We start from the raw sequence: 21,538 nt of genomic DNA, 5'->3' as shown, positions 1-21,538 counted from the left end.
ATGACCCTCCATGGTCCTTTGTGCATGCCCCTGAACCCTCCTTCTTGCCCATCATAGCCATTGTGCTGCCACTAACCCTCCCGCTTGCCATGCATGGTCTTCTGTGCTGCCACTGCCCCTCCCACCTTCCCTGTGTGGTCAGCTAGCTGCCCCTGACCCCCTCCCACCTTCCCTCCATGGTCTATGTGTATGCCATTATAGTCTCACTGTTGCTCTCCATGGTGTGTCTTGCTTTTAGTGCCCATCCAGCCTGACCTCCATGGTCATCTTGCTGCTCCTGCCCTGCCCCCTTGCCCCCAGCCCTCTGTTTTCATGTGCAGACCCCTATTCCCTCCCTCCTGGCTTGCCTGTTCCATTGTAATGCCCCTGATCCATCCCTCCTGCCCTTTATGGTCTGTTATGCTGCAGCTTTCTCTCCTGTCTGTCCATTATGGTCAGCTAGCTACCATTGCCTCTTTCCCCTCTGTTCTCTGTTGTCCATGTGCATGGTCCTGTCCCCTCCCTATTGCTTTCAATGGATTGTTGTGCTGCACTCCCATCCCGCATGCCCTGTGTGGTGTATTGTGCTGCTGCAAACCCTAATGCCTTCCCTGTAGGGTCAGTTTGGTGCACCTCTCCATTTCCCTCCTGTCCTCTGTTATCCGAGTCCATGTCCCTTTCCTAATAACTCCTGCCTTCCATGATCCAATGTACCATACTTGCGAACATTTTGAACTTGGTAAGAGGGAGATTTTGAAAAAAAACTGGGGTATTGATTTTCCCCTTTGAGTTACATTGAAAAAGAGGAGATTGTAGACAGGAGACAGATCAAATAAAGCCCATTTGAGCTTAAAAACATTGGACGTTTCCTGGCTGAATCGGGTCTGTTGGCATGTATGGTTGTACTACCACTGCCTCTTCCTTCTGCCCACAATGGACTAATATATTGCCACAGCCTCTCTTGACAGTCCTGTAATGTTGGTGTGTTGCCCCTGCCCCCCTTTCCACTGCCATCCATAGTCTGTTGTGCTGCCACTGCCCTTCCTACCTGCCCAGTGTGGTCAAATTGTTGCCTCTGCACGCTCCTACCTGCCTTCAATTTTCAGAGTCCGTGCCCTTGGCCTCTGCCTCTCAACAGCATCCTAATGAACAACTAGATTGCTAACATTCTACATTTATTACAAAAGTGTGGAACGCCTGATGTCATCTTGATGTAATCAAAACTGAAATACCTAGAGCATTACCTTTAGAAATTACATATATGAGAGGGTCTTATTTGCATCAAAATTATGGTTAGTGCTCTAAAAAACTAAAATGAGGACATATTTTCTGAGTTTTCAAATAGCGACAAAGCACTTTTAAATTATTTGTTATCTTTATGTTTTTTATCAAGTTGACCACTTGATTAAATGTTGCACTTATGGGAGAGGATGTGGTGTTACATCCCGAGCTGCAGACTTTGCAACTGGGGAACCAGGTTGGAGTTTCTGCTTCAGCTCGACATTCTGTGATTCTGGTCAAATCACTTAATCTCCCTATGTCTACAACCAAAATGAATTTGTTCTTGTGTGATGTAACCAATGCTCATGTAAAGCACTCCATTACCTGACAAGTCTGCACTATATAAAACTGCAAAAACACAAAAAATAAAAAGTGTATTGCACACTTCTGTCATTGGGCTACATGTGGGCTACATCTGGGTGATATCGGTGCTGCATTTGGGCACTTTTGTCTCTGGTGGCCATCTTGGGAGATTTATTTGTTATGAAGTTTCCTAATTTCCTCACTTACTTTAGTCTCCTCAGTAGGAAATGCTTTCAGTTTTTTACTTTGATTCCATCAAGAAGGTCTTCAGATATGTCACACATTTGCCATAAATTCTGAATGTTAGCACTCTAGTTGCTCATTAGATCACTGTAGTAAAGCTACTGCTCACCACTAATCATAATTTCTATGGCAAAATGAACCCCCTCATTGTGTTCCTTTTGAAATTAAATGTTTAATGTCATTTGAGATGTCATCAGTGATGTCATCAGTGATGTCACTGACCATGTAATGAGTGATGTCATATGTGACGTCATCAGCAGTGCAGTGAGGGGGCGCGAGTTATAGTTAGCTGAACTAACTATAACAGGGGAATTTCTAGGGTTTTGTACGATGGAAAGGTCCAGCTAACTATAACACCCCTGAAACCTATGGTTTTTTCAGTGAATTTCTAAGGTTTTTAAATGCTAATTCCTATCTATAACTTATCTCTAATGCTATGATGTCTAATGATTTTCATTGGATTTCTAAATTTTTCTATTTCAGTGTGTCAATTCCTTTAATTATGTTTTTTATATTGTTTTTTCACCATTTTTTTAAACTTATTTTTTCAATTAATTCTTTTAAAAATTAAAAAATATATTTTGTATATTTAAAAAAATATTTTGTAAACTATATTTTCAATACTTTATTATTATTTTTTTTAAACTTTTTTTGGGGATTCGCGCACCCTATGCGCACCTTTCTGAATGCGTTGGGTACGTATTTTTGTGCGCGATTGCTATGCGACTGGTACGCGACTCCAAGCCTATACGCGACACGTACAAAGCACGTTACGCGACGCTTGCGCGCTTCCGCGATACGTCATTTGCGTGTTTGACGCAGCGGGTGCGCGAATCCCGCGAAATATTTTAAATGTCAAAAAACATATATATATGTATTTCATGTGAATATTAATTGAAGACATAATCTAAACTACTCATAAAATTAATATATTTTTACTTTTAATCCTATATTCCTTTTAAATGCAATTTCGCGGATTCGTGCTCGGTGCGTGCTGCCTATGCGCACGGTGCGCGGATCCCATGTGACCTGAAAAAAAGAGATTTGATTGGTTCATTACACTTCCTATTCTAAATATTGAAAGACCCCACCCATTTCAATCTTTCTTCTTTGACCTTCTTTGGAGAAGCATGTCTCTGCAGAGAACATCTTTTTTTGGACTAAGTTTACACTTAGCTCTAACTTTTTTTTTAAAACAATGGCTTCAGGGCAGCAGGCATCTCCAGGATCTCCTCATTCATCTGAGGATGATTTTTTGGAAGAACCACCACGCCCACAAAGATACTCATCTGTGGTGTGGAAATTTTTCACTTTTCCTGAGGGGCAAAGCAAAACCAATGCCACCTTAGTGACCTGTAAGATCTGCCAGCGAGTGCTCTCCCGTGGGGATCCCAACAAAAAATATTCCTGCGGAACAGCAAGTATGATGAAGCATCTGAGGCCCTCCATCCGGTGAACCTTGCTCGAGAGGAATGCCGAAGAATGCGAGTTCTTCAAGCTCCATCAGATGCATCGCAGCCAAGCACTTCAAGGGTGGATCCATCTCTGCAAAACTTGGACATCCGTCCACAGTTTGCAACCCTAAAAGTGCTCTGCATACAATGCAACGCTGTACTATGCTATGGAGAGCAGTCAATTGACCTTATCTGTCGAAAGCAAGAGAATCATCATTGCTAGTTTTTTTTTTCCCCCTGAAGTTAATTGTTTTGTTCCTCCAGTTCTGTTTATTCCTTTTTTTTCTCAAGAAAAACCAAAAAAATTTAAAAATTGTTCACAAAACCAAGAAAAAAATAATAAAAGAAAAAAGAAGAGAAAAAAAAGTTTTTCTAAGAACTAACTTTCCTGGTTTAAAAAAAGAGCTATATTTGTTTGTTAGTGTGTGAAGGTTTAGATGAATGTATGTGTAGTACGTAATTGACTGAATGAATGCATTAATAGCATATGGTGAATGTATAAGTGCAGAACTATGAGGAAGTGCTGCAGCATCACACAGTAACCTCTTTAACTGCAGTGTGCTGTAGTACTTCCGAAGCACAGTGATGCAACATATGTACATAAATATGTTGCAAATCTATACTTCTCTCTGCACGGCTGCTTAAACTGCAGCCATAAGGTGACACAGGCACCCTTGCACCATGGTGCAAGGATATCTGTGTCATGTGGTGTTTGTTTTTGTGCAGGAAGATATACCTTCCTGCACAAAAACAATCAGAAAACGCATTTTTGTCCTTCAATGTATGCTGAACATTTTAGCATGCATTGAAGGTTAAAAAAATTAGGAGAAATGAAAACAATTCTCCTTGTTGTGCTTTCCTACACCAATTGGAGAATGGTGCAGCATTCACACACATGTCGAGATTTATGATTTATGATAAATCTGGAAATGTGTCTTGTTCTATGAGTATTCAGTGCAATCACGCACAACAACACTTATAGAACACACTTTCAACGCAAAGTGGTGTGTATGATGAGGTTGTATTTACATGGAGAAGAAACGGTACACAGAGTGCCTTTTCCTCTCTTTGTAAATAAGAAAGAGTGTCTTGCGCAATAACTATGTTACAAAAAGTGATATATTTCTGTTAGGAAAATTGCTTGCGAATGATAGAAGGTAAGCACAGAGTTTTGTCTGCAAAGATTTTCAAAGAAGAATGATTGAAATGATAGCGGTCCTTCAATAGGTACAATGGGAAATATTATGAACCACTCAAATCTGGTTTTTTGGAGCTCACATGATATCCTATGACAGAGAGATTCCAAAACTACATTGGTATAAACAGAGTGTTTTTAAAAATGTATTCAAACTTTGTAGCTTCTTGCAGATCTGCCCATTCTGCATATTAATACTTAGTTAAACTTACCTTCACAGTAATAGAAATAAAAAATGGTGCACATTTTTTTCAGATGTTTTTTGTAATGTAAATTGGGGTAAATTGCTTATTTTAGAATTAGGATCTGTGAAAGAAAAGAAAAAATAGTTATAACATCTAATAATACATTTTTAACAACACAGCATAATTTAAACAAAGTAATTTGTTTGCCTTTTTGCTGTTCTCAGAATATATTGAATTTCACTAGAAATAGTGATTTCAATCGTACTCATCACATAACAGCAGGCAAAAAAAAAACAATCAAAAAGATTGTTTAAAAAAAACAACAACATGCTATTCTCACTAAAATACCAGAAAATACAAATCACACATATATGAAATGCTTATGGCTAACAAAATTTTATAACTTTAACTTATAAAAACTGTAAATGTTGTCGCTTTAAAATATTCAGCGAGTCAATGAGCGCGAAAAAGTCCATAATTCAAACATAAACCTTTCCTTGAGGCCAAATGGTATTTCTGCACTCCTTTTTATGGTAATTGTCCAATGGTAATTCTAATAAATTATAATAATACATTCCTCAGAGATTGAATTATCTTCCTAAAACTTTGGCTTTAAAAATATTAGGTAGGAATTTGGTAATTCACTAGGCAAACGTTGTTTGAAAACCAACTGGGCATCATTACAAAGTGTCCCGCCTTTGTCACATTTTAGATAGGCAGTGTAATGTCCAGATGTTGTGGAAGAACCATCATGGAAAATTATTGCAATTGCTACATAAGTCCTTCCTGATATTGATAGTTGTGTTGCTACAAATTGCTTTATTAAAGTATCCAATTTTCTGCCATCAGCTGTACAACGTTGCATCATTAAAATTATGTATTGTCCATATTTTTTTTAAATAATGTGGATAACATTTCAGATTTACATTGGCTACACTCCATGTTTTGATTTGCACCTTTAACTAATTTATTGAAAGACACTGATTTACAGTGCGGTAATGTTAAATACAGAAATCTTTCAGTGTCTACATTAGTGCTAGATGTATACATGCAATTTTCACAATGATGTTCCCATTTGTAAGAAAGGACAAAAATATTTTCTATTTCTACACCTTCATTTTCAAAAATGGTCAGCATATACATAAAACATTCCTGAGCATCTTTTTGGATATATATATATAAGTGTATAGTAGGTTAGAAGCCTGCATGCATACTGGATAGACATTTGAAGCAATCCATGTGGTAATGCATGGTTCACTACATGAGTACCTGGGAACTGACTGAATCATTTGATTACTGCTAGGAGAGTGCCTGGGTAAAACTTTTACGTTTTTCGGTTTTAGCGCAGTGAATAGATTAGTACATGGTACTGGATCAGTCACTGGAGGAGTGCAAGATGAGTGACAGGGTGTTTATTGAAGTATATAGATACTGACTAGTTAATTGAAGAAGTGAAAGACAAGTGTGTAGGTGACTAGAGGCCTGCATGCATAGTGGATAGACGTTTGAAGCACTCCATGGGCTAAGGCGTGGGTCACTGCATGAGTACCTGGGTACTGACTGAATCATTACACTACTGCAAGAAGAGTGCCTGGGTTAATCTTTTTAAGTTTTTGTGTTTTGGTGCAGTGAATAGATTACTACATAGTGCCAGATGAGTCAGTAGAGGTGTGGAAGTGGACTGAAAGAGTGTTTACTGGAGTTTATAGATACTGACTAGTTAATTGAAGAAGTGAAAGACAAGTGTGAAGGTGACTAGAGGTCTGCATGCATACTGGACAGACGTTTGAAGCACTCCATGGGCTAAGGCGTGGGTCACTGCATGAGTACCTGGCTACTGACTGAATCATTAGAGTACTGCAAGGAGAGTGCCTGGATGAATCTTTTAAGTTTGGGGGTTTTGGCGCAGTGAATAGATTAGTACATGGTGCTGGATGAATCACTGGAGGTGTGCAAGAGGAGTGACAGGGTGTTTATTGGAGTATATAGATACTGACTGGGCAATTGAAGGTGTGAAAGACAATTGTGTAGGTGATTAGAGGCAAGCATGCATAGTGGATAGACGTTTGAAGTAGTCCATGTGCTAAGTCCGGGTTCACTACATAAGTACCCATGTACTAACTGAATCATTAGAGTACTACAAGGTCTGCCTCTGTGAATTTATAAGTGTTTGGGTTTTGGCGCAGTCAATGGATTAGTACATGGTGCTGAATGGATCAGTAGAGTAGTGCAAGGGCAGTGACAGGGTGTTTCCTGGAAGTGTATGGATATTGACTAGGGAATTGAAGGTGTGAAAGACAAGTGTGTAGATGGTTAAAGGACTGCATACATAGTGTATAGGTGATTGAATCAATCCATGTGCTAAGGCCTGCCTCACTCCATTACTACTTAGATATTAACTAAATGTTTACAGTATTGCAAGGAGAGTTCCTGGGTAAATACATAAGCAATGACTAGATTCTAATTCTACCAAAACTTGAGAACAGGAAAGGATTTTAAGCAGTTATGTGTATGCAAAGATATGAAGTACCCAAATGCTTCTCTCACAATGGGTCCCAAATGCACACAGACTCACAGTGTGATTCTAGACTAGCAACACTATCCCAGGGACTTTACCAAAACTCATTCACTACTCTGGAAGGAGTAAGGGAACTGCACACAATCTACATATTTCAGTACCGCACTTTAGTATCAAAGCCTGACTCATTTTATCAATGCATAACCAATGACTAACTTCTAATACTACTAAAACTTCACAACATGACAGGTTTAAAAACAATTATCTGTCAGCAAATACATGTTGTTACCAAATGCTTCTCTCACAATGGTTACCCAAATGCACACAGACTCACAGTGTGATTCTAGACAAGCAACACTATCCTAGGAGTTTACCAAAACTCATTCACTACTCTGGAAGGGGTAAGGGGACTGCATACAATCTACATATTTCAGTACTGCACTTTAGTGTCAAAGCCTGACTCATTTTATGAATGCATAAGCAATGACTGGCTTCTAATGCTACTAAAACTTGACAACATGACAGGTTTTAAAACAGTTATCTGTCAGCAAATACACGATGTTACCAAATGCTTCTCTCACAATGGTTGGCCAAATGCACACAGGCTTACAGTGTGATTCTAGACAAGCAACACTATCCTTTGGACTTTACCAAAACACATTCACTACTCTGGAAGGAGTAAGGGGACTGCACACAATCTACATATTTCAGTACTGTACTTTACTGTCAAAGCCTGACATTTTATCAATGCATAAGCAAAGACTGGCTTCTAATACTACTAAAACTTGACAACATGACAGGTTTTAAAACAGTTATCTGCAAGCAAATACATGATTTTACCAAATGCTTCTCTCACAATGGTTACCCAAATGCACACAGACTCACAGTGTGATTGTAAACAGCCAACTATCCCTTGTACAAAATACATTTACTAGTCTACAAGATGTAAGGTGACTGCACACACACTGCAGAACATTTTCACTACACATTAGTACCAAAATGTTTCTCTCAAAATGATTCCTAAATGCAAACAGACTCACTGTGTGATTCTAGACAAACAACACTATCCCTTGCACTATACCAAAACACATTTCTTAATCTACGAGTACTACATTTTAGTGTAGAAACATGACACATTTTGCAAATTCATAAACAATGTCTGGTTTCTAATCCTACCAAAACATGAAAACGCCACAGTTATCTGTCTGCAAACACATGAAAAACACAAATGCTTATCACAGAATGGTTTTTACATGCACACACACTGTCAATAAGATTGTAGACAAAAACAAGTACTGCCTGCCCTTTAGCAGGAGAAATACATTAGTCTGATTAAAATCAAAATAGACCACATACATCCACTCACAATTAAATAACTCACCTTTCAAGTTGGTTTGTAGATTAAGAAGTATATCAGTCACACACCAGATTTTCTTATACAGAATCTCTTCACTGTGCACCTGTCAGCCAAACCAAAGAATGGCAAAGTTTCCCTCTCATTTTGCACACATATACATGTAAACATCAAATCACATTCCTTCCCACATTATTTCAAAAGCTAACACACATTTCTATTGGTTAAACATTTCAACCCTTTCCAAATTACATAAATTTGAACCCTACCCCCAATCTGCCTTCTGCCTGTTACCATAGAAACAGGTTATGGAACACTTAACTGAGCACACAGGTCAAAAGTTCAGCACACAATGTTGCTAATCAAAACAGCAAGTGTGCTTGACTTTTCAACATATCAGCTTATCATATATAATGTTTCTTTCAATCAGTTTTTGTTAACCAATAAGAATCATGCGTTTAAAAAACAGAAACATGCACCCTAGTTTTCAGTGTAGAAGGTTGTCAAACAACCAATGATTTCTTGTCTTTTTTCAAAACTGCATCTTAGCCACCATTTTAGAAAAATCTTACTTTTCAAACTGCCATTTCATTTACAGAGACCATCTGAGTGCATCCAGCCCTCCCTTCAAGATGCTTAGAGTGTGGATTGTGGGACACAGCTATATTTTCTGGAGCAAAAGGTATGCAGAAAACAAAGGCATTCACAAAGACCTAGGTTTGCCAAATGTAGACATTAAATGGATTGGACAGAAAGGGTTAAAGTGGCACCAACTGATGCCATTGGTACAATCCTTTATGCATCTCCAACACCCTGACCTCATAATAGTGCACTGTGGTGGCAATGACCTAGGCACTTTGACTGGGGTAGGTCTGGAAATGCTTATGAAGGACACCTTTGCAGAATTGATTTCACTTTTTCCCAAAACTGCCTTTGTGTATTCTAACATATGCCAAAGGCAGAAATGGAACTGGTCCAATCATTTTTGTCCACAGATTGAGAAAGCTAGGAAACATGTGAATAAATATGTTTCTACTTTTCTCCGAGACTATAGAATGGGGTCCATTTACAATAACAATCTGCGCTTTCATATGCAAGAGATGTATAGGAGAGGTGGAGTACACTTTACTGATGAAGGAAACAGAGTCTTCCTCAACAACTTTAGACTCTGTATAGGTACTTACTTATAAGTACCAAAAACTCTCAATGAACACCACGGCTCTTTTTAGAGCCACTCAAAAACAAAACACTTAAGCTTGATGTTGATCTCCAAAAATGTTCAGTTTTTTTTCCTTGGATTCGCGCACCCAACGCTCTAGGAACCGCGCACCCTACACGAGAGAAATCGTGCACCCAACGTGTTAGGATGCGTGACTCCGGGTTTTATTAAATCACGTTGGGGACCGTGGGGGGAGCCCCAATGCCCCCATGGTCCCAGCCGGCTCCCCGCGTCCTTCGGGAGCCGGCATTGCTTTTCCACATGGGGAGCTGCTGACATGCAGCTCCCCGTGTGGAAAAGCAATATCGTTTGGATTTTGAAAGATAGAGCAGGTTTCCCTGCTCTCTCTTTCAAAATCCAAATGAAGTTTGCTATGGGAGGGCGGGAGACTCCCGCCCTCTCATAGCAAACAACAGTGTCCTGGGGTGGGCACCCCAGGACACTGTAGGAGCCGGCCCTGGGGGGGTGGTCCCCAGGGCCCTTGAGGGCTCCAGGAGGGGGGCCACACAGCCCCCCTCCCTCAAACTTTAAAGCCCTGGGGGTGGTGGTCCCTGGGGCTTGGGGGGCCATTCAGCCCCCCCCCACCCTATCTATTTTCTAGCCCCGGGGTAGCGGTTCCTGGGGCTGGGGGGCCCCCCTGGCCCCCCATTAATTTTGACAGATTTTGCCCCCGGGGGCTAATTATTAAGGAAGCACGGAAGCCCGCGCTTCGGGTCTTGTTTTTATTCAGCCAGATCCGCGCTCCCTGCACGCATTTTGCTGTTTTTTGTTTTTTTAAAAAGGGGGCCCCGGGGGTCCTTCTGGGACCCGCAACACTAGAGGGTCAGAGTATTTCTACCCTGCCGACTTTACATCTTTCACACACTTATTTCCCTTACTTAATCAGCCTCGCTTCTACCGAGGCACAAAATGGCTGTCAACAGTTCCTGGTTTTGAATGTAGACAGACACTTGACAGCCAATTAGCATTCAGCGCGTGATTGGGAGGGTGCGCGCACGGTTCGCAGAGGGTGTGCTCAGGGTGCGCATAGGGTGCGCGTATCCTCCAAGGCCATAGATATATATGTACTTTTAACTCTAATTTTCTCAGGAACTACTGAACGGATTTACACCATTTATGCAAAAGGCACAAGTCTAAATTGAGGACTACCTCTTTGTCAAATTTGGTGTAATTCCGTTCAGCAGTTCGGCCTGTAGCTGCGTCAACAGGTCCTATGGGAAACTGCATGGGGAAAATGCGTTTTGGGACCCCCCTTTTTTTCTCGGCCCCCGCTTGACGAATCACCACAAAACTTTCAGGATAGGAACGGACCGGAGCTGGCCAAAAGTTTGGAAGATTTCGCAAAGATTCGTCAACCGGCGCCAGTAGGTAATATATATATATATATATATACCGATTTCCACTTTGCCCCAAAATAATCCAGCACTCCAAGGGGATTAGTTATCTCTAATATTTATTTTAGCGATGGCATCCAGACGTTCTGGCTGTCAGCGCAGTGCAATTTTTTTTGCTTTTTTAAAAACAAAGGTTTCAGGTACGTTCCCTAAAATGACATCTTTCGATGAGTGTGTTTCATAAATGTTCCTGAGACTTAAAGATATATACTAAGCTACAGCATAAGTCTCGGTCTCAGCTGGACCCCTGCCTCCTGCGGGAGCCGACATTTCTCTCATAGACAGGGAGTTGCTAAACAAGCAGCTCCCTGTCTGTGACAGCAATCTTTTTGTATGTGTCCTTGCTCGCTTGATAACAGGCAGGGAAACAGAAGTAATCTCAGCTTCCAGCAAGCAAGAGCATTTTGTCAGCTCTCGCTTGCTGGCAGCGGAGTGTTTGCTCTGACTTGGTGAGACAGTCAAAGCGCTCCCCAAGTCACAGTAAACAGCTATGTCCTGGGGGGTGGGTACCCCAGGATAGCAGAAGTCAGCGCTGGGTGTGGCAGTTCCCAGGGCCATTATTGGCACCAGGAGGGGGTTTGTGTGCCACCCTCCTTCCGCCAGCCATCCCCGGGGAGGTGATGGTCCCCGGGGCTGACAACAACCCAGGAGAGGGTGGCCGTGTGGTCCTCCCCTTTTCCTTTAAATAAAAAGGTCCAGGGAGGTGGTGGTGCATGCGGCCCCTCTGCCCCATATTTAAGTGAGCCCCAGGATGGTGGTGGTCCCTAGGGCAAGGGAGGATCAGCCCTGCCCAAGCATTTTATTTTAAGCCCCTGGGTGGTGGTGGTCCCGGGGGGATCCGCACAGCCCCCGCCTCTCAATAAAATTAGCCCCGGGGAGATGTGGTCCTGGGGCTCATTTGAGCCTATTGAAAGAGGTTCTGGGCAGCCCCCTCCAAAATTTAAATAGACCCCCGGAAGGTGGTAGTCCCTGGGACTCAAAGAGCTTCAGGAGGTAGGTCCCGTGTACCCCTCCTTTTTTTAAAATAATGCCACCGGGACCAGGCTCTTTTCAAAACAAGCACAGGAGCCGGCACTTGTTTTTATGCTGCTAATTTGGCGACAAATTTGTTTAAAAAATCAAATGTTTTTTTTTAGCCTGGTGGACCAAGTCTATGGGTTGTATTCCTACCCTGACCCCGTTTCTTCTTTTTATTTTTACGTTTTTTATGGGATTAGCTGAAACCAAGTCCCAAGATGGCTACCAACACTTCCTGGTTGAAGTGTTGGCAAACAATCAGCGCTCTGCATTTCCTGCATGAGCTCATTATTATTTGTGAATTACCTGCAATTGCAGATACCCTTTTTTTATTTTCTTAAATTTCTCACCAACTCCTGAACGAACTTACACCAGATAACTGAAAGCATGATCTGTGAACAAAATCTACCTTCCTACCAAATTTGGTGTAATTCCGTGCAGCAGTTCGGGCTGTAGTCGTGTTCAAAGCTCCCATGGGAATTAACATGGTAAATAGTACTTTTTTTGACCTCCCTTAATCTTAGCCCCCGCTTGACTGATCACCCCAAAAACTTTCCATACACAAGACTCACTAGGACCCTTGTTTTGGAAAAGTTTGTGAAGATTCGTCAAAAGGCACCGAAGATGTAGGCAAGTCCAAAAACTATTTTCCTAAGGAAACATGGTCCTAACTATAACTACCTACTGGCAACCGGCAGTAGGTAATATAAATAAATAAATATATATTTTTTCTGACATTGAGAAAAGCGAATGTGCCGAAACGCATCTGTCCAAATTTTTAACATGTTGGAAATAAAAGATTTATAAGCGTAAGCTCCGGGAGTGCGCTTTGATTCTTGTAGCTGCAACTGGGCTACAGATATGGTATCTATCTATCTATGTATCTATGTATCTATGTATCTATCTATCTATCTATCTATCTATCTATCTATCTATCTATCTATCTATCTATCTAATGAGGGGAATCTTGGGGAGTTTGTACACGGTGCTGGAGAAGACGGTTGCCTTGCTGTCTGCTCCTGTTGGTGGCTGTTTAAGCTGTCTTCTTTTCCTGCAATAGATCCACTGCTGTCTGCCTCTTCACTATATAAATTTGGCGACGAGCGGGAGAAGGTAAAAAGAAGGCAGCACTCACCAATATTTCGAGCTTCCTTGCGTTCTGCTGAAGACCCGTTTTCTTCGTGAAGCTGTTGCTACTCATCCCATGGTCATCGGCTGATCGAACTATGTGATCCTACCTCTGGTAGGATCTATATTTCTTTATTCTCGTGAAGCTGTTTCTACTCATCCCAGGGTCGTCTGCTGATCGAACTATGTGATCCTACCTCTGGAAGGATTTATATTTTTTGATTTTGGGCTTCCTCTACCTCTTCACTACACTCTGGTTGCTGTACTACATGTGTGCAAGTAGTGTTAGTATGCGTTTATACTAATTCTGTAGTTATGCAGTAACCAATGCATCATGGCCCTATGGAACGCCACCTCCCAGGCTCAGCTTATACAATGTCCCGGGGTGTGCATCCGCAGGACATTTATGTTTGCTATTACAGGGCGGGAGCATTGCTTCCACCCTGTGATAGTAAATTCTTGTTTGCCTCGTTGAAGCGAGAGGAGGAAAACCTCGTATCGCTTCAATAAAGCGGATCTGGATGGTAAAAATGGAGAAAAAAAAATGAAGTGGGGCCTAACCCGTTCATTTAAATGAGCCCACTGGTGGGTAATGTTCCGGGGCCAATCCTATTATATTGCGGGGTCTCTGCAGCACTGGGGACCTTAATCTCACATGTAAATGAGGCATGAGAAGGCACAGAGATGTTTCGCAGACTAGGGGATCGACACCTCCCCGGGTATTGTTTACGAATTGTTCGGGGGGCTCCGAGCCCAACTCAAGACCGGGGATCGGCAACCTCCGGGGCTTTACTTAAATATGCAGGATGGGCCTCGCCAGTCCTTGAAGCCTCGGTGGCCCTAGGCAGTGCCTTATTGGTTCTGAAATAACATGGGCAGTACTCATGGTGTTATAAAGTGATACACTCATAGAACCCTTGCCATTGTAGAATTATCCAGGCTTTATTTATGTAATAGTCTGTTGGTTTATATTTGGTAGGTGCACCGCAAAATTAAAAATGTTTTCCATCATAACCTACTATCAACCGCCAATTTTTACAATAAACTACAGACAAGTGTTGTCAGAAAAAGAAGACCCATACACTCACTTATTTATTGGTAAAAAAAATAACTTTTATTAAAACAACACAAATAAATGGAGACGTAACTTTATTTGAACAACAGTAAAACATGAAAGAAGTGGGCGGGACTCCTCCGGAAGCAGCGTACAAAACCTGCAAGAGAAAAAAGAAACCTAAGTATGTGTGCCATGTCCAAGAGAACAAGCATTTGCAATGCAATAGGTCTCGCATTAACGCGAGTTTAACCTATTGGCATTGTAAATGACTATGCCTTTTATTGATGTTTTAAAAACGAAAACAAAAATAAAAGGCATTGTTATTTGCATTATCAATAGCTCAAACTCAAGTAAATGCGAGACCTATTGCATTGCAAATGCTTGTTAATTGTTGGCAGGTCTACGACCAGGAGGGACCCGGCCTACTTAAAGCCCTGCGCACTGTACGTTTCAAGCAAGCGCCCTCTGCACGAGACTAAAGGCTCCTTGCCCTTTGACCCAAGGCACCCTGCCCAGTGACACTGGCTCCTGCTCACAGTATGAGGTTTCTATCCCTAAAACTCACCACCATTGGCTCACCGCATGAGACCAGAGCCAGCTTTAAGCGGCGCTCATGAGCTGGCATCAGAAAAGAGGCAATACCAGCACGCGCCCTGAAGTTCTTGTAAGGCGCCACTTAGGCGCTCTAAAAACGTCAAAATAAATACAATTAAATAACAAGCCCGGGAGTTTGAGATGTCATCAGTGATGTCACTGACCATGTCATGAGTGATGTAATATGTGATGTCATCACCAGTGCATTGCGGGCGTGCGAGTTATAGTTAGCTCAACTAACTAACAGGCGAATTTCTCTGGTTTTATATGATTCAAATGTCCAACTAACTATAACGTCCCTGAAACCTATGGTTTTTTCAGTTAATTTCTAAGGTTTTTTAAATGCTAATTCCTAACTATAACGTCTGTAAAACCTGTGGTCTTTTCAGTGAATATATATTTATTTTATTTATTTATTTTAAAGGTTTTATATAGCGCTGGCTGAACCCAAGGGTATCAGAGCGCTTTACGTGGGTTAAATGAGTAAGTCATACAATATAACAAAAGTACAATGAGGTAGAAGTACAAAGAGGTAGAATTCAAAACCAAATTAAAACAGTATATAACAGCTCAATATAAGTTCCCCTTGTGGCATATTATACGGATATTGCAAGTCACCGAGGAGTTCCATGACCATACAGAGGAACAAATCCAAAAGCCGAGTCACGGAACTCTAAGGTGACTTGCAATATTGGATAATCAGTAGCAGACGTTGCAGAAAAAAATGGGGGGAGAAGAGGGGAGGATGGGAGAAAACATGATATTTTTAAAAAGTACCTTCCGCTGCACCCACACCGAAGGCCACCTCTGTGCTCCACATACAGGCACTGCCAGCCGGAGCCCCGCACAGAAAAATAAAATAAAATTATTGTTTTAATATCATTTTTTCTGTGACTGACTCTGACCAGTGGGGCGGCGCTCCTCCGCCATTACGGAGCAGCCCCTGGTTATCATGTAGGCAAGGAGCATTCTATGCCATAAATTACTTAACCTTTCCCACAAACTACTTAAATACTTCATGTGTGGCTCCAAAGAGATTATGTTTGCAAACATGAAGAATAAAAATAGTATCTTTGGTGCAAAATTAAGCACATCAAAAAAGCTGCTAGATATTTGTTGCAAACAATATTGGAATATGTTTCATACAAGTCAATTTAGAAAAAAAGAAAGATACAGTAGCTTGAATGTGTAGAAACATGCAGAAAGATTCTAACATTCTATAATTACCTTAGGAGCATAACAATTAACACATTGCCATAAATTTCTCATTTTTGCTGCTTACTGTACAGCAAGAGAAACAGAGCAGAAGATAGAAAGGAAAAATGTTATTTTCATGCTTTAAACAGCAGCTTTAATTATGCTACGTGACTTGACCTACATTTCCTCTTGGCTGCTGGTTCTGGCAGCTAGCAAAAGACACACAATTGATGGACGGAATGCAGAACAAATCAAAACATTCACCCCCAGTCAAGAGATCTTGGTTAAATCCATCATTCTTTTGCTCACCATGCCACCCCAGTTTAGACCTGGCCATATGCAAATCAGTCTTGACCCTGTGCCTCATGGGAACAGTCCAGCCCGAACTGCTAAGCCAGGTCCTCCCTGGACCGGAACCAAGCATCATAGGACTGGTTTCGGGGTTTCACACCCTCTTCAGCCAGGATAGCTTGAATCCAGTGGCACAGTAAGCCCGGGACCCACGTCTGGGCATACCCGGCGCACTTGGGGCGAGAAAGCAAATGACACAATTGCGGGACGGAATGCAGAATAAATCAAAACATTCACCCCCAGTCACGAGATCTGGGTTAAACCCATTATTCTTTTGCTCACCATGCCACCCCAGTTTAGACCTGGCCATATGCAAATAAGTCTTGACCCTGTGCCTCATGGGAACAGTCCAGCCCGAACTGCTAAGCCAGGTCCTCCCTGGACCGGAAACAAGCAGCCTAAGACTGGTTTCGGGATTTCACCCCTCTTCACCCAAGATAGCTTGAATTAAGTGGCACAGTAAGCACGGGACCCACGTCTGGGCATACCCAGCGCACTTAGAGCGAGGAAGCAAAAGACACACAATTGATGGACGGAATGCAGAACAAATCAAAATATTCACCCCCAGTCAAGAGATCTGGGTTAAATCCACCATTCTTTTGGCAGCTAGCACTGTGATGTCAGAACTCACTGAACTGTAATATAGCCTTATAGCCCGCCGTAGCGGGCTATACCGGATATTAGAGGACCGCTCCAGCGTTAAAGGCCCGAGCCGAAGGTGAGGGACTTTAACAAGGGAGCAGGACTTTAATAGCCGGTATAGCCCAGCAACGAAGGGCTATAAGGCTATTAGAACATTCTGCCACTAGGGGGCAGAATGTTCCAACAAATAAAACAATGGCCCCTCGGAGTTCGAGGGGTTTAAATTCCCTCAGGCTCCGAGAGGCCTTTGAAAACAACATTGGAATGTTGCTTTGTGGGCCTTTACCAGCCCGTAAAAGAATGGAGCACTCCATTGTCTTCAATGGAGCTCCCAACATTCCAATGTTCTAATAGGTTATTTCAGTTGAGTTCTGACATTTCTTTATAATGGAAATTTGTGATAAAAACTATATGGCTAATTTTTACCTTTGGTAAACAGCACCATTAACTAAACACATACCCAGTTGTGAGCCCTATGTACTGTTGTATACCGTGAACATGGTACACTATAGAACAATATATAAGTATGTTTGATATAACGTATAGGTGTAACATTACTTCCACTATTTACATACCCAATCATAAAATTTACATTTACATATTCTATTTTTTGCAGATATAAAATTGACAATTTTTCCATACACTTTAACCCTGTTTCCTTAAATTTACACATGCCACTTTATACCGCTCTACTGTATACCAATTCCCTTTACGACACTCCACTGTACACTATATAAAGTATGCTACTCCACTTTACAACACTCCTGTATACGCAACTATATTGTTTGCTAATCTAATGTACGTTAGTCCACTCTACTCAACCGAAATCCACTGTACACCACTGCAGTTTACAACACTATACTCTATGCTACTATACCGTTTGCCGCTGTATTCTATTACACTTTTGTGTATGACAGTTTCTGGACACCCCAACACTATACTGCCTGCAAATGTATTCTATTCACTGTATGCAATTCTAGTGTACGCTATTCCACTATATGTTATTAGACTATGCCCTACTTCATACTACAATACTTGAGTGTTCGCTACTCCACTCTACGGCACTCCATTGCACTGAAATGCAGTTTACGCCACTGTATTGTACTATACTCTACTGTATGCTATTAGACTTTACAATACTGCATTCGGCACCACTGCACTAAACAACACTTCAGTGTATATTACCAGACTCTACGCTTCGATAATTAACCCTAGTCAATTGCACAACACTCTACTGTACGGTACAGTAGTATATGCCACTCCAATATACATTTGAAGATTTCACACCACTAAACTGAACATTCTTGCTCTGAAAACAACTCAGTTCTTCACTACTACACTGTCTGGCACTACACTTCATGCTACTCCATTATATACCACAGCACTGCACCCTACCCTACTGCAGTGTATGCTATTCCACTCTGCACCAATATACTGTATGGCACTCCAATATACACCACTGAACTTAACAGAATTTTAATTTAGAAGACTACACTGTACCACAATCAACTTTACGTAAGCCCACTGTACACCGTTAAAATTACGCCACTCAGCTGTATGGTACTCCACTCCAGTGTACGCTATTCCACATTACGCCACTCCACTGTACCAGAGTCCACTGAATGCCACTTAACTTCTACGCAATTTCAGTATAAGATATTCCAATATATGCCCCTACGCTGCACAACACTTCAGTCTATAGCACTTCACTGTAAATCAGTACAGTGGACGCAAATGCACTCCACAATATTTACAAAACATAACTCTACTTTACCACACTCCATTCTATGCTATCCAACTGTATAAGTGTATGCCACTACACTCTATACCATTCCAACATACACCAATGTACTGTATCCTAATTCACTCTATCCCACTCCAGTATACCTGATTGAACTTTATTCCACGCCACTATACCACAATAAACTGTATAACAGTAGACTTTACAACACTCTCCTCCAGTTTATTGTATCACACTTAATAACACCCCAACCTACTCCACAAAACTAAACTGGACGAACATTCTAAATTTGTTACTAACATTAGAAAACCATTAAAAACACACAAAAATAAAGTTAAAGATAAGTTAAAGCTAGGAAAATTTACAAACCCAACTTAAACTACACAAATATTAGACAGTCTAAAGTTTTAGTTACATTTTTAATGTATCATTCATGCACCACATTCAAATTAATGGCATACTTATAACACATTTATACCTATGCAGCACCTTAAAATTCATATAACTCGCGCACATCCGTACAAAGTCTTCTCACCTCAGTCGCCACACTACATTTACTATAATTCACTCCCCTTCTCCATGCACTACCTATACCCTTGCATATTTAAGAAGTTAAAGCATGTGAAATGATTGCAATAATAACAACACTTATGACATCTGAAATTATATAATGGGGCAGAACATACAGCATGCTACAGTAGCAAGTTACACTTAATGTAGTGTGACAAGTGAGGTGAGAAGACTGTGTACGGAGGTGCACGAGATCATAGTAGGGGGTTGGCCTCCCCTGAGGTTAGTAATAAACAAGCAAAGGAGCTTAGCTGCAGATCCTCTGTAAATTTTAGGTAAGATTTTTTTTAACGCATTTGTCCACAGGCGGTGTCCATCTGGGACCCGCCACCAGGACTAGGCGGTCAAAGTTTTCCTATCCTGACCCCTTACGTCTTTTTGTTTACTTGTTTTAGAACTTGAGACTGAGTCCTGAGTCGTAAGATCGCTGCCACCACTACCTGATTGAATTGGTGGCAAACAATCAGACCTCAGTGTGCGATCTCTCAGGATCCGAAGAGACTCTTTGTCCCTATATATACAAAGTTTTTGAGCATTAATTGCTCAAACATTGCGGCAGATGAAGTCCTCTTGGATGCTTAGGGTCCTTGCGACCAAGAAGGTTACTAGGCCTGGGCAGAATTCCACATAGCTGCAGAAAACACAGTTGAATTCCGCCGAGTGTCATGTGCAGGCGGAGTAGTAAGCATGTACTGCTACAAGGTGGTGGCACTAGCCACTTTACTGCATAATATTAGGTAGGTGTAACAAGGTGCTTTGTTTTACAGATGCGACATACCTGTCAACTGTTATGCCGGTGTGGGAACTGCCTGACAATGGAGTGGAAGAAGCTCTTGTGGTTCGCCTCGTCGTCGTATTACATGGTCCAGAAGATGCAGAGTGCCAACCAGCAGCAGGACAAAGCCCAAAGGGAGCAGCGCGGAGGCCAGCCCCATTTTGCTGCCATTGCCACAGTTGCAGGAATGCCTGGTGGACACATAGAATGCTCCCAGGCACACCAGGGAGAAGACGATGTTGAGGACGGAGAATCCGAAGACTACAAGTGCTAGGATGCTTGCTTTTGCAGAACACATCATCGCCAGAGCAGTGCATGGCTCTGGAATGTTTTTGTGAGCACCGCTGGAGGGCTTTATATGCTCCAAGTCAGCAGGTTGGCGGCTATTCCTGCCCAGCGTCTCTTGCAGCACTGCGGCCTCATCCACTCGGCATATCTAGGTGCTACTCTGCACCCCAGCATGGGTGCTGTAGCTGGTGGTTCTCCTGGGAAAAAAACTAAGCCCAAACAAGACCTACCCAGAAGAGCCAGAAACAAGACCCTCCCCACACAACAACAAAATGAACTATTGGGTGTTCATCAAAAATTGTATTTCCCTGTCTGCTTGTGTCTATGTAGGATCCCCCACACACACACGAGCACACCCTACAATACTTTTATGTAGGGAAATTAGTTTTCATACCAGGAAGGTATACCGGGGCTGACCCAAAACGTTGCCACTATTTGACATTATAATTTTTGACATCGCTATCCACTACAAGTAGGACGGGGTTATGTTCACTCTTGCCCCTTTAATTGGCGCTGCTGCTTTAACACACATCTGGCTAATAGTGACACATGCGCTCTGCCATCCTTCCTGTCCAATTTGAGTCTCCGAAAATCCCTTGCCTTGATCACGCCTTAATTCCTAAATTTTTCCTTTTTTACGTCTAGATCTTGCCAAGACTAGAACACAAGGTTAACTTCGTACTTAAAAGCAAGACTTGAAATGTTTCATTTGCTAGTTAGGGGCGAAGGGTGGACGCTAAACTCCACTACACAATGGAGTGCAGAGTTTTTTGCTGAACTCCACGCTCCAAGCAGAGAGCGGCAAACTGCATGAACTCCGCCGGTGAAGCAGAGTTTGCAGCCCACTCCTACCTGTTACCTCCAGTAAGTTTGACACCGCAGAATTCCTGAGAACGGCTCAGAGGCCCCATCCTCTTTCTCCACCACTCTGCAAATGCAACTACTAGTTAAAAAAAACATAGAAATTCACTTAAAAAAACAAGGTTACAGTGACGTTATAGTTAGGAAATAGAATTAGAAAAGCATTAGAAATTCACTGAAAAAACTAAAGGT

The 21,538-nt window shown here is 41.8% G+C and overlaps 1 protein-coding gene across 5 annotated transcripts in view; it reads right to left on the bottom strand.

The window, feature by feature from the left end:
• CFAP20DC (CFAP20 domain containing) overlaps window positions 1–21,538 on the bottom strand; it is a 1,691,586-nt gene that overhangs the window by 836,479 nt on the left and 833,569 nt on the right. The gene's annotated exons all lie outside the window — the stretch shown is intronic.

This window comes from Triturus cristatus, chromosome 9, assembly GCF_964204655.1.
Source record: "Triturus cristatus chromosome 9, aTriCri1.1, whole genome shotgun sequence".
Taxonomy (NCBI): domain Eukaryota; kingdom Metazoa; phylum Chordata; class Amphibia; order Caudata; family Salamandridae; genus Triturus; species Triturus cristatus.
This window is presented reverse-complemented; position numbering and strand designations above follow the sequence as displayed.